Source organism: Chelon labrosus (assembly GCF_963514085.1).
Source record: "Chelon labrosus genome assembly, chromosome: 19".
Lineage (NCBI taxonomy): Eukaryota > Metazoa > Chordata > Actinopteri > Mugiliformes > Mugilidae > Chelon > Chelon labrosus.
The window spans coordinates 7878970-7890489 of record NC_140352.1 but is presented as its reverse complement, the minus strand read 5'-3'; the positions used below and the strand labels follow the sequence as shown (position 1 = coordinate 7890489).

The 11520-nt window shown below is 43.6% G+C and overlaps 1 protein-coding gene across 1 annotated transcript in view; it reads left to right on the top strand.

Annotated features, from left to right (window-relative positions):
• Positions 1 to 3422: 3422 nt before the first annotated feature.
• The window catches only part of chst15 (carbohydrate sulfotransferase 15), a 35645-nt gene continuing 27547 nt past the window's right edge, over positions 3423 to 11520 (top strand). Inside the window, exon 1 of the mRNA XM_084567112.1 lies at positions 3423 to 3617. The gene's annotated coding sequence lies outside the window, so the exon portion shown is untranslated. The remainder of the gene's footprint in view (positions 3618 to 11520) is intronic.

The window sequence follows — 11520 nt, the reverse complement described above, 5'->3', positions numbered from 1 at the left end:
TCAACACTTTAAATTGAAAGCAATTTCCGGGAAAACAATACTGGGATGTGTGTGACGAAAGGAGAAATTGAATGCCTCGGAAAAACTGCATTGCCTGAGGTTCTCGTCAACATATGTGGTCCGTCATTTTTCTGAATTTATCTCGAAACGCCGCCTTCGTAATGCGTGCGATGACAGCACACACAAAGCAAACTGAGTGCAATTTTCTAAGCTCGAGGACGCACACACACACACACACAGATAAAGCAAACAAAAAAAAAGCCAGCGTCCTTGTCGTATCTGTTTCCTTTTTCTGTTATTTCCACTGAGCTTTAACAGAAACAGAGGCTGAGACGGGCTGTTGCTGAGAGGCATGTCTGGCTCCAGACGCGGGGCACACTGCCGGCAGCGTGACTCATGTGCTCTGGATGACTGTCCGAAGAGACAACCAGCCATTACTCCATGACTTTATCATCGCCGTGTTTGCTTTGTCTTTCCGATTGATTAGATTGTCGATGAGTGGGATGCAAGCAAGCAGACACAAAAATTCATATTGCAAAGAAGATGAAATTCTTGAAAATCTATAACATCCCCTCGGGCTAGTTATGAATTGCAATAAAGCAAAGCACAAACAGTATACTGGCAACAATGGATGTTGGAGGCTTACGAAACTAGTACGTGGAAAACTGCAACCGAAGGCCTAACGGTATCCATTACAATCCAGAGTTTCCCATACAGTGTTAACGCTATGGCGGCCCGCCAGGGTCTAATTCACTCTGCCGTGTTCTCATAACAGATTGGAAATATTTTTGCACATTTCAAACAAACATTCTGCTTGCGTTGTTTTTCCTATTGCTCCCGAAAGCATCTCTCCCACCCTTCCCTCCCCGACTCCGTCACGCCCCAGAGTCTCCAAACACACTGTCTGCTCACCTGCTATGCTGTACTGACTTTAAACTGACGGAGAAAGCGGCTCGGGCAACTCACGACAAATAATTTACGCTTTTAAAACCCGATGTTTGTGCTCTAGATCTTTTTAAACCGTGTATATTCATAATTATTTAAAGAGAGTTGTTCAAAACCCGGAGGAACGACTACAGACGTAAGGTGAACTAGCTAAACTTTATGAGCGCTAGCTAGCAAAGTTTGATTGTAAGTCACTTGTTTACTGTAAATCAAAAATAGATTTATTCACTGTTGGTTTATTTAAACTTACATAAATTTGTCCATAGAATACCACGTCTCAACAGCATTATGTTTAGTTTTCCTGTAGCTGCTACTGTCGCTAAATCCAATACCTGCTTTATTACGGTAATTTAAAGATGGACTGATAAAAAACCCATGCTCTTATTGTATGTGCCATAGATAGTTTTTAATAGTGGGATACCATTATAATTAGGGGCTGTTATGACCTCTCGACCCCCCCAAAAAAAACACCAGGGTCTCATGAAATTTTGTGGAAAACACTGCAGGCTTTATGATGCCGAGGATTACTGACTCAGCGACAGCAGCAACAGAACTGTGGCAGCGTCACTGCAACGTGATACTGGAGAACATATTTCCCGGCTGACCGCGCTCTCTTAAGCGAAACCCCCGCTCCCAGACAGAACCGCGGCCACAAGCTGCACGGCCGGGCCGCCACAGCTCGAGCGCCGATTGGTGTAGCTCCGAATCATACGGCTGCATCACGATGAATCATCTCCCTGCTGGACCTCATCAGGCTAAAATCGGTTGCGTGTCTGCTGCTGAAACCTCAGCCGATAAACACAGACGGTTTCACCATGTGCACTGCATTCTGTTATCCTTTAATCACCCTCAGTAGTTTAGTGATGGTACAATAGAGCTGGAACAATAGAAAGGTATCTATACGGTTCCTACAGAGATCTACAGTTTGATCAGTGCTGTAGATGACGATCCTAAAAGTTCAGCTCACTTCAACTAAAATGTAATGCACATGAATGCATGAATCGAAACACCAAAACCAATAGTATATTAATCAGTCTCTCAGTTCTTTCTTGTGGCTCTCTGCCTCGAGCCCTTTGGTCCCTATGAGGAAACAGTCTTTGAAGTCCCTCTGCAGGCCGCCCCAGTCTGCTCTGATTTGTCTGATCCTTTCCTATGAGGCAGGCAGCGCCCATGAACGCTGCAGAGCCGAAGCCTATAGAGCTGCCGGTAACGCAGAGACGCAGGGAGCGGGACGTGAAAATTCCTGAAAGCGTTTTATTGGACGCAAAATTAGTAAACGGTCCCCGAGTGCGGGATGAGTCATCAACATGCCTTTGTGATTGTTTTCCTGTTAAATATGATTCAGAATCCCAATAAAAAATGCCAGAAACAGGTGACGTAGGGAACGAAAGTTAAAGATAAACGTCGAGTTACATTTCACGAGGACTTTAAAAACGACTCATAAATCCATACACTTTCTCTACAACCTATTTTTATTTGTGAGCTCACGCCGTTGTTGGCGGCTGGCTGTATATCGTCTTTTTATTACGGGGGGGGGGGGGGAGCGACGTGACATGCAACAAGGGTTTGTGGCAGGAATCCATCTGGGACACGCTGCAGCTTTATGGCACGGGGACTGGAACGACCCTTGAATTTTCCCCTCAATGTAATCTTTCAACGGACCCACTGTGTGCACCGCAAATTAAATTCCAGCTACCCTAAATTCAGGCATAACATTATGACCACCTTCCTAATATTGTATAGGTCTCCCTTGTGCCTCCAAAACTGTCATGAGGGTGTCCTATGATGTCTGGCAACAGGATATTGTTAGTGGGGGGACTTTGGGTCCTATGGGTTGCAAGTATCCCACAGATACTTGATCAGTTTGGGATCTAGTGAATTTGGAGGCCAGGTCAACACCTTGTGTTGTTCTTCATGTTTTTTTAGTTGTTCCTAAACCGTTTTTGTGTAAGGAGTTATGTCAGGCTGCATCCTGCTGGGGGTGGCTGCTGCCATCAAGGAGCGTCATAGCTATGGGGTGTGGGTGCCTGGTCTGGTCTGGTCTGGGTGGGTGGCTTAGCATGATGCATTGTCACAAGATGGTCAATGAATGTCATTCACTTCTCCTGTTAGTGGTTTTAATGTTGTGGCTGATGATCGGTGTGTTTGGGCAGAGCGAGATGTTCAAAACTGACATCTGATCTGGAGGGGAATGAGGAAATGTGATTTTGAATTTGCACGACGTGCATTTTTAAATGTGAAAACTGTGTTTGCTCTCATTACAGTCTGCAGAGATTACAATAGTTGTGCTCCCTCCCCCATTTCCTCGCTCTAACCCCTTCACCCTTACCACCCCATCAGTAGAGAGAGAGAGAGAGAGAGAGAGAGAGAGAAAGAGAGAGAGGCTGACTCCCACAGTTCATCTCGCACAGCTTGAGAGAGGCGCAGGAGAGAGGCAGAGACCGACTGTCACACAGCGGAGACTCAACAACTTGTTCTCGTGTAATCGCAAGAGAGATCGAAAGAATACGGATTTACAAATGAAATGCACACTCATCCGCGCAGCAGCAGCAACCGGAATGGAAATAACGCACACGAGGCGACGATGAGAAGTTGCTTGATCCGGCTGGTCGTGTGAGCGCTGCCGGCTCCGATAAAAAAAGAAAAAGAAAGAAAGAAAAGAATAACTGATGGTAAGGTTTTTTCTAATTTCCACGCAGTATTATTATTTTCTCCTTCGTGCGTTTTGATGGTGCATGAATGAACGGTTCCGTGCCAACGAAGTTCGCGTCCGTGAAGGGAGCTGGTGCAGAAATGGAAAAGTTTGAGGCTGATTTGACTGCGTGTGTGTGTGTGTGTGTGTGTGTGCGCAGGGCTACAACCAGAGACATCACCCATATAACGGGCTCCTTTCAGCGAAGAGGCGCCCGCTGCCCGTGCAGAGAATGAATGGGTCACTATGTATTCTAATCTAACTCCGGAGTTGACTCGTTTTTTCTTCTCCGCTTTAAAGTGGAAGAAAGAGGTCGGAGCGCAAACGCACGCCGCGTCGTGGAGGTTATTACCAATCAGAAAATAAATAAATAAAAAGCCAATCGCAGCCAGTTATAATAAGTGATCGCGTTTATTAACTAAACTAAGCAGGCATTTTCTATTATATTTGGCTCCCATGAATGAATCGCAGGATTTTTTTTTTCTCAACCGTGAGACCCAAAACAAAAGGATTTCCCACTGACCAATGAGAGCTGGGGGATCCTCAGGAGGGACGGAGTGGTCCTCTCTTCTCTTTGTCCAACCCTCAAACGCACCACAGTCTGCTGCGAGGCAAATCGCTGTTGGGGGAAAGATGAACAGACAAGAAAGTGTGTATTTTTTCGGGGTTGGGTTTATACCAGTTGGATGTGGCATGGCACTGAAAGATCAGATCGTTGCATTTTATTTTTTTATTAATCTTCCTGCAGATCTGAACTTCTAAACACATCACAGATCAAACGTGTCTCTCTCTGGACTCAGATGCATTCAGATGCATCCCTGAGACGAGAATATCCTCAGTGTGTCCTTGCAGTATGGAGTCATGTGAGGGCTAATGGTTGAGACATGCCCTCTGGGTTCATCACATCACTTCACAACACATGCAGTGCCTTTACTTTCATGCCGATTTAAGTTAATGCGTACACGGTGAATATGTGTATGTTTTTTTTTAATAACTTCACTTGAGATTTTAATTGTGGTAGCTGCCCGTCGGCCATTTGCCACAAAGATTTTGATAAAACTCAGTTGGAGAAAAAGCAGGTAAATGGGCTAGTCAAATGCAGGAAATTCAGAAGCTATTTAAATCAGCCCAAATAATATATCATGCAAATGGTCCCAGTTTATCAAATGGAAGGATTTGTTGGTACATCTGAGGGCGGATGGTACACGAAGATGGCGTTTGGCTTTTTGCTGGTGTCGGGCAATACATATGTGCTGTGGCCCTACTTTGTCCACAACCACTGCCACTAGTCATACCTATGACGGTAGCCTTTTAGCCATTTCAGCATGTTATGAGAAGGATTATTCTGATTGGCTGTTCATCTTAACGAACCAGCGCACAAGAAGTGGCGAAAGTGAACAAACAGCAGAGACGAGGGCCCACAGAAGTATCTCGTCATATGTTATCCTTATCTAAACATTCAAGTACATTAAGATTTTCACAACCCGAGAACACCAGACTACTGCCACCTGCTATATTACTGAGAGTCATTTTCTCACTTACGTATGTGCAGAAGGTACGTCAGCTGGCCGTTCGCTGTAAATTGTAAATCGCTGTACAAGTGTGTACGAGAGTTACTAATGTAACTGAGGTTCTATGAATTCTCCGTCTCTGGTGGACCTGGAATAATACACTGGAATCTAGAAAGTGGCCAAGAAAGGTTTCCAATGCTCCACATGAAAAATAAACTGTGCTCAGAGGAAGGATTACAGTCTAAGAAAGTAGAAACAAATATGGAGGTTGCAATGCAACTCATTGGACCGGACACAGACAACTAGGGTTGACGTCACAGGCGGCATTAATCGGCCTAGCAAAGGTTGAGCTAATCAGGTACTAGCTCAATCAGTATTGTATGGTGTGTTAAATATAACGTCTGTGGTGACAGCTCTGTGTGCTGGTGATCCGGTAGCGATACAACTGATTATTTGTAGCGACGGACACAGAGTAGCCTACATAAGTAGGGGTATGCAAGAGAAACAAGGGTTACTGATGTAGCCAAGTGTCCTTGAATTCCCTGCCTCTGGTGGTCAGGAATAAATTAAGAATCAATGGCAAGAACAAACATGGATTAGCACTGGAATTAGTTTTCCTTGAGGGACTGTAGACTGCAGGCATACGTGATGAGCAGTTGGTGTAATTTCTCTCGCTGCCAGAAGGGGGAGATAGACATTTGGCATTGTAGCTTTAATATTTGTGGGTTACTACAACTAAGTAACTTGTAATGGACTTTAAATATGTATATACACTGATCAGGCATAGCATTATGACCACCTTTCTAATATTGTGTAGGTCGCTGTGGATCATCTCACAGATACTTGATCAGTTTGGGAGGCCAGGTCAACACTTTGTGCTGTTCTTCATGTTTTGTTTTGTTTTTTTTTTAGTTGTTCCTAAACCGTTTTTGTGCAAGGAGTGTCATTACTATGGGGTGGGTGTGCCTGGTCTGGTCTAGGTGGGTGCTACATGTCTAAGTAACATCCACATGAATGAATGTCAGGTCAAAAAGATTCCCAGCAGAACATTGTGTTGGTCAATGTTATTTACTTCTCCTGTCAGTAGTTTTAATGTTATGGCTGATTGGAGTACATATTAATAATATATTTTTTTATAGACTAACAATCCATTGTTCACAAGATAACACACGATGAAAATAACAATTACTTGTAGCCGTAAAGATTACAACACAGTTTTAAAGGACACATTTCACGATGCTGTTTACGTGCCGCGGCCAGACATGCACGCTCTGTGTATCATGTCAGGGTGTGTAGCTGTTTGCAAGTTGACACAGAGTGTGTGTGGGAAGCTGAGACGTGGGCGCTGTAAATGTAGTGGGGATCCTCTTTCTCACTGCGATATATTATTATACAGTGAGTGGGATGGATGATTAGAATGATTTAAATGCTGCGACTGGGTGTAGCGTGCGTGGCCTCCAGCAAGCGCTCAGTTGTTTGAGCTCATTTCATCTCCCCCACCGCAGATTTTTATTTATTTTTTTTTCTACAGAGTGACTGAAGCACTTTGATGAATTACTCTGTCCAACGCAAGCTGAGACATAATACTTCTCCGACTGATTGGTCTTGTTTTCAGTGTAGCGTCAACTTTGCTCTCTGTATGTGGTTGATGAAGTAGTAATTCATAAAAGCTTTAACACACGACTGAGCCATGAATGAATAATATTGAATCGTTTGTCAATTACGGCGAAGAAAGCGTTTTATCAAGCGGACTTTGACATGTAAATGGGATCCCAGCAGGAGACGCAGCTCTTAAGAGGAATTTTCCGTCGTCGTATTTCATCACAGATTCCTGCGATAATGCTTCTTTCACTAATAGACCAGCTGTGGACTCTTAACTATTTCAACACAGTCACAAAAGGCATGCCTTTGTTAGTGAAATCTTTGCTGGACATTTCCCAAAGGAAAGGAAATTCAATTGAAACAGCGCTGGAAGTCTACGGGAATTCAATGTAAATGGTCCGTTTTAAGGTCACCACATCACGAGATCTGGAAAGAATTTGGCAGCAGAAACGCAAAAGAACTGCGCCCTTTTCAGGCTCATGGATTTAAGTCCATTAAGCCCTGACAGTGATTAAACGTATTCCCGTGCTGGACAAATGCTCAACTACACAGGAGCTCAGAAGATTGTTTTTTTTTTTTTTTTTCTTTTTGTCTTTGCAGAACACGCACTCTGCAATTTGTGCAGCGGAGCAGCTTTTATTAGCCGAGGCGCTCGGGGTCCAAATTAAGACTTTTTCATGCAAACGGCTGTGCCATTCTGCATTTAATGTCACAAAGATTTAAGCACACTGCCGCACTTGTTTATTCACACGGTTTTAATTTGGCATTAATATTCTTAAGGAGAATGCCGTCTTTATTGCCATCCACAAATCTTCAGATAGATTCCATCAAAGCCCTGGCAGTGTAATGATTTGTCAAAATGAACTAGAAATCAAAAGCAATAATAAACGTTGTGCTGCGTGGTCTCATTTGCTGCCAGTTTGCTTTAGCCCCGCGTTTTCTTTTCTGTTGTGAGAACACAGGCCTGTCTGGGACATTCTGCACCAGACGGGGCGACCGACTGACCCCACAGCCTGTGTGTCTGATCCCCAAAACCAGTCCTGGGGATATTCTGTGTTTCTTTGTGTTTCCCTCTGATTCATGCATTCTAGCCCTGCTCTGATAACGCCAACACCTTTTTTTTCTTTCTTTTCTTTTTCCATCTACATGTTCTTTTGCAGCCCCACAGCCTGAAGCGGCAGTCTGTGTTTCTCAAATGAAGCATTTGACCTCTTTTAGGGGTCTTTTATTTCAGTCACTGCTGCAGGATGCTCAGTGTCAAGTATGCGTCAGGGGCCTCTAGCCAAGGCTCCTTTGGGGCGTGGGGCACACAGACTCTCCATATGGACACCCGACCCTCCAAAGCATGGGAACGCTTTTCCTAATATGGCTTTCCGGTTAACCCAGGTTGGTCAGCTTCAGCCGTGCCGTGCCAAGCTGCAGTGACATATGTTTCCACAGCAGCATCACAGTCAGAGATGTTGCTCTGCTTGGTTGCAGAGCAAACCACAGCCAATCCTTGACCCTCCCTCTCTTACCTGTGTCCTCAGTGGCTGAACTCTGAAAAAAATGCTGTCTGTGCTTTTGCAGCTTTTCCCTGCATCTCTGTGGTTTGGATTTTAATATCAATCCCGTGTTCCTCTCTCATCAGCGTTATTTTACAGTTTACCGAACGCAATATTGAAGCTGTCTTAGGTTACTGCTGAGGCAAAGCAAAGCTTTCCAGCTGTTATCGTTTCAGCTTCAACAGCTTTTCACTGGTGGTCTGCTGGGATGCTGTTATTGTGATAAAATCATCGGAAATGTGGCATCTTTTCTCGTAGCGGCAGCGTATCTTCATTAGTGGTGCTGAATAGAAACAGGTGTAGTTAACCAGACATGTGGCCTGGCGTGTGGTAACACGCTATTTGGATTACATTATGGGCTGTATTTCAACCAATACAGAAAAAAAAAAAAAATACCAATCAGAGCTATTTTGTCCATCACTGCATAAAGCCCACCCAAACAATTTTGACTTGCCCAGCAGATCTCTGCCAGGGACACCACTATTTGATCAGTAGCTCACTTTTAATTATTGCAGAGTGGAGTAGCACAAACAGAAACAGGCACAGTGAATTGAAAAGGCCTGCAGATGACAAGCTGTTACTGATGTTTGCAGCTAGCACACCTCCAACGTGTCATAAGGCTGAAAAGAACTGAGACATCATGGCGCAAATTCTTGCAGAAGGGCTTGGTGCAAATGACCACAACGGAAAAAACGTGTAAATTTATAAAAGCCCTCCAAAATACTCTTCTTTCCATAACAAAAAAATGGCATTCCCTCCAGCTTTCCCCATATTTCCCCATATTTGAACAAAATAATAAATTTGAAGACATCTCACCGGGCTTTGGAGACTTTGAAATGAACAGAGGAGAGAAACACTTGATAGCGTAATAAACAATAGTTAGTTAAACACACCCTGAACCAACCACAGTCAGTAAGGCAAAGAGAATTTGCATCAACATAATCAAACCGACTGTCAGATGCGGCTTTGTTCTATAAGTCTATTTGAAAGTTAAGGCTATTCAGCAGTTGATCAAAACATGCCAGCTCTTAAAGATGCCATCTTTAGCTTCACGCATGTCACCAGTAACCCACTGTTACATACAGTTTCATAAAGAGACAACTGTTTTTTTTTGAGCACTTGCGTCTTAGTGACAGCGGGCTCCAGTTTTAGGCCGAGTGATCTGCGCCGGAGACAGTAGCGGCTCGAGCTGTGCTCAAGTGCGGGAGTCGGACTTTGAGAATAATGGTGCAGCATGCAGGGCCGCCCAGTGATGGATGGGTCCTCCAGTGACGTTTTGTTATGTATTCCTGATGAGAGCAGTGGATCACTGGAGAGGATTTATGCAGCTGTGGAGAAGCAACCATTCCAGAAGATGTTGTCTGTATGAAATAGCGGTCTGAGGCCGTTTGTCATCGTGATTGATGAGCTTCCCGTGATTAAGTTACCACACTAACAGACGTTCATCTGCTTCATCACATGAATGACTTGCATAGGGGAGCGGCGGGGGTGGGGGGTTTCAAACAATGTTAATGGCTCTAGTAAACACGGGGAGTGGTGGTAGCAACTTAAATGCATCGTTCTTTTTAGACACAAATTCACCTTAACACTTTCGTATGTTGGTTTTCAGGTTCTGCAAAGTGACATTTCCAATTTCTCGTCGTGTTTTATGTGTGCGACTTTGAGGGACACATTTCTTCAATAACAGGATAAAGCTGTGTGTAATCTAGATATCACGCTGGGACTTTGCGGTGCTGAGTAAGAAGGTGAATCTGGCTGGTTGCTGTGTGCCACCGCCAAGTTGTGGGGGGGGGTCATTGCTTGTATTAATGACGCATGGGAAATTAAACTGGGTTTTAGTTCCCTCGCCATCTGTACCCAATTATGGCATATAGATGGAAATTGGCGAAAGAAACAGCCTGCACCTCTAACGCGAAGATAGTCGTTTGATTTATGGGACTGTGTTGTGACTGGATGTGATGTGTATTAATATCCTTATTTACATAATCTTATATCTTAAATGTAAGGCTTACTGTTTTAGGTTTGTTGTTCCCAAAAGCAAAAAAGGGTGAACATACTTAGGGAATATGTAGGTAGGGACATAGAAAGTGTAGTATCCTGTCGACTAGCAACAGGCGATCAGTTTAGTTTATGACAATATTTGATATGGGTCATGTAAACTGTACTTTTTATCCGGATGTTAAGCCGTTTTTCATAATTTTCATATCAAGACTTGTGGCGTACACCGACACTAGTCAGGTTTTAGGAGCAATTTTTTGTACGTCTGTACAGCTCATTTGGAATATTCATCTCTTGCACGGTAACGGCCCGGCCCGTTGAGTTGCACAGAGGCCAACTAGGCAGCAGCTTGCAAGGCAGAGGTAGAGATGCAAGCCCAAAAGCTTCAGGATGACAAACACACCTACTTTTAAAACATCAGAAAGACTTGGATGTAGGCAGGGTTTTGGGTACGCTCAAATACTCTTGTGCCAAAAGGTGCTTGAAGGAATGAAGAAGGGAGGCTGTATTGGCATGCCTGGATGGGAACAAAAAAGAAAGAAACCAAAATCCTGCTGCATGCAAAAAGGGAATTTTAAGTGGAATATTCAGTTACTTTTGTCTTGTAAACAGCTTAGTGGGATTATTGTCTTTTTCAGAATGAAGTTCCATTTAAATATGTATATATAAAGTGACTGGTGTGTGTGGATTTGTTGCCAACACTTTGTCGCTCGTGGACGTTTTAGACTCTGGTTTCCCTAGGTAACCCTGTTGTTTATTTCCCATCCCAAATGTTTCAGAGTGAAACTAACAAACGATGCACGCGTGGTGTGTGGTGGATGGTTCTTGTGGTAAATATCTGGATCAGATGTCAGTTTAGTATCAGTCAAACCCACTGGTTGTCACCTCAAACAGATTGTCTCAAATATGAGAATAGTTCACTGCGGTAGTTGCCCACTTCGCCCATCATTGCTAGAACTCTCTCTCTATATATACATATATAGTCAGTGTATGTATCATTGAACCATTGCAAGGGTCTTTACCGGCTCTTTACCAAGTTGTTTTATTTGTACAAAATGTACATGAATTAATGAATCAGTCAATGCTTTTTATGAGTCGGAAAAAAAACAAAAAAAAAACAGCAAAAACCATCCAGTAAGAAAGAAAATGAAGACAAATTGGTTGTCGATAAATAATTAAGAAGTCATTTAAAAGCAGAGAGGCTGCCAAATTATTGTATAACTGATTT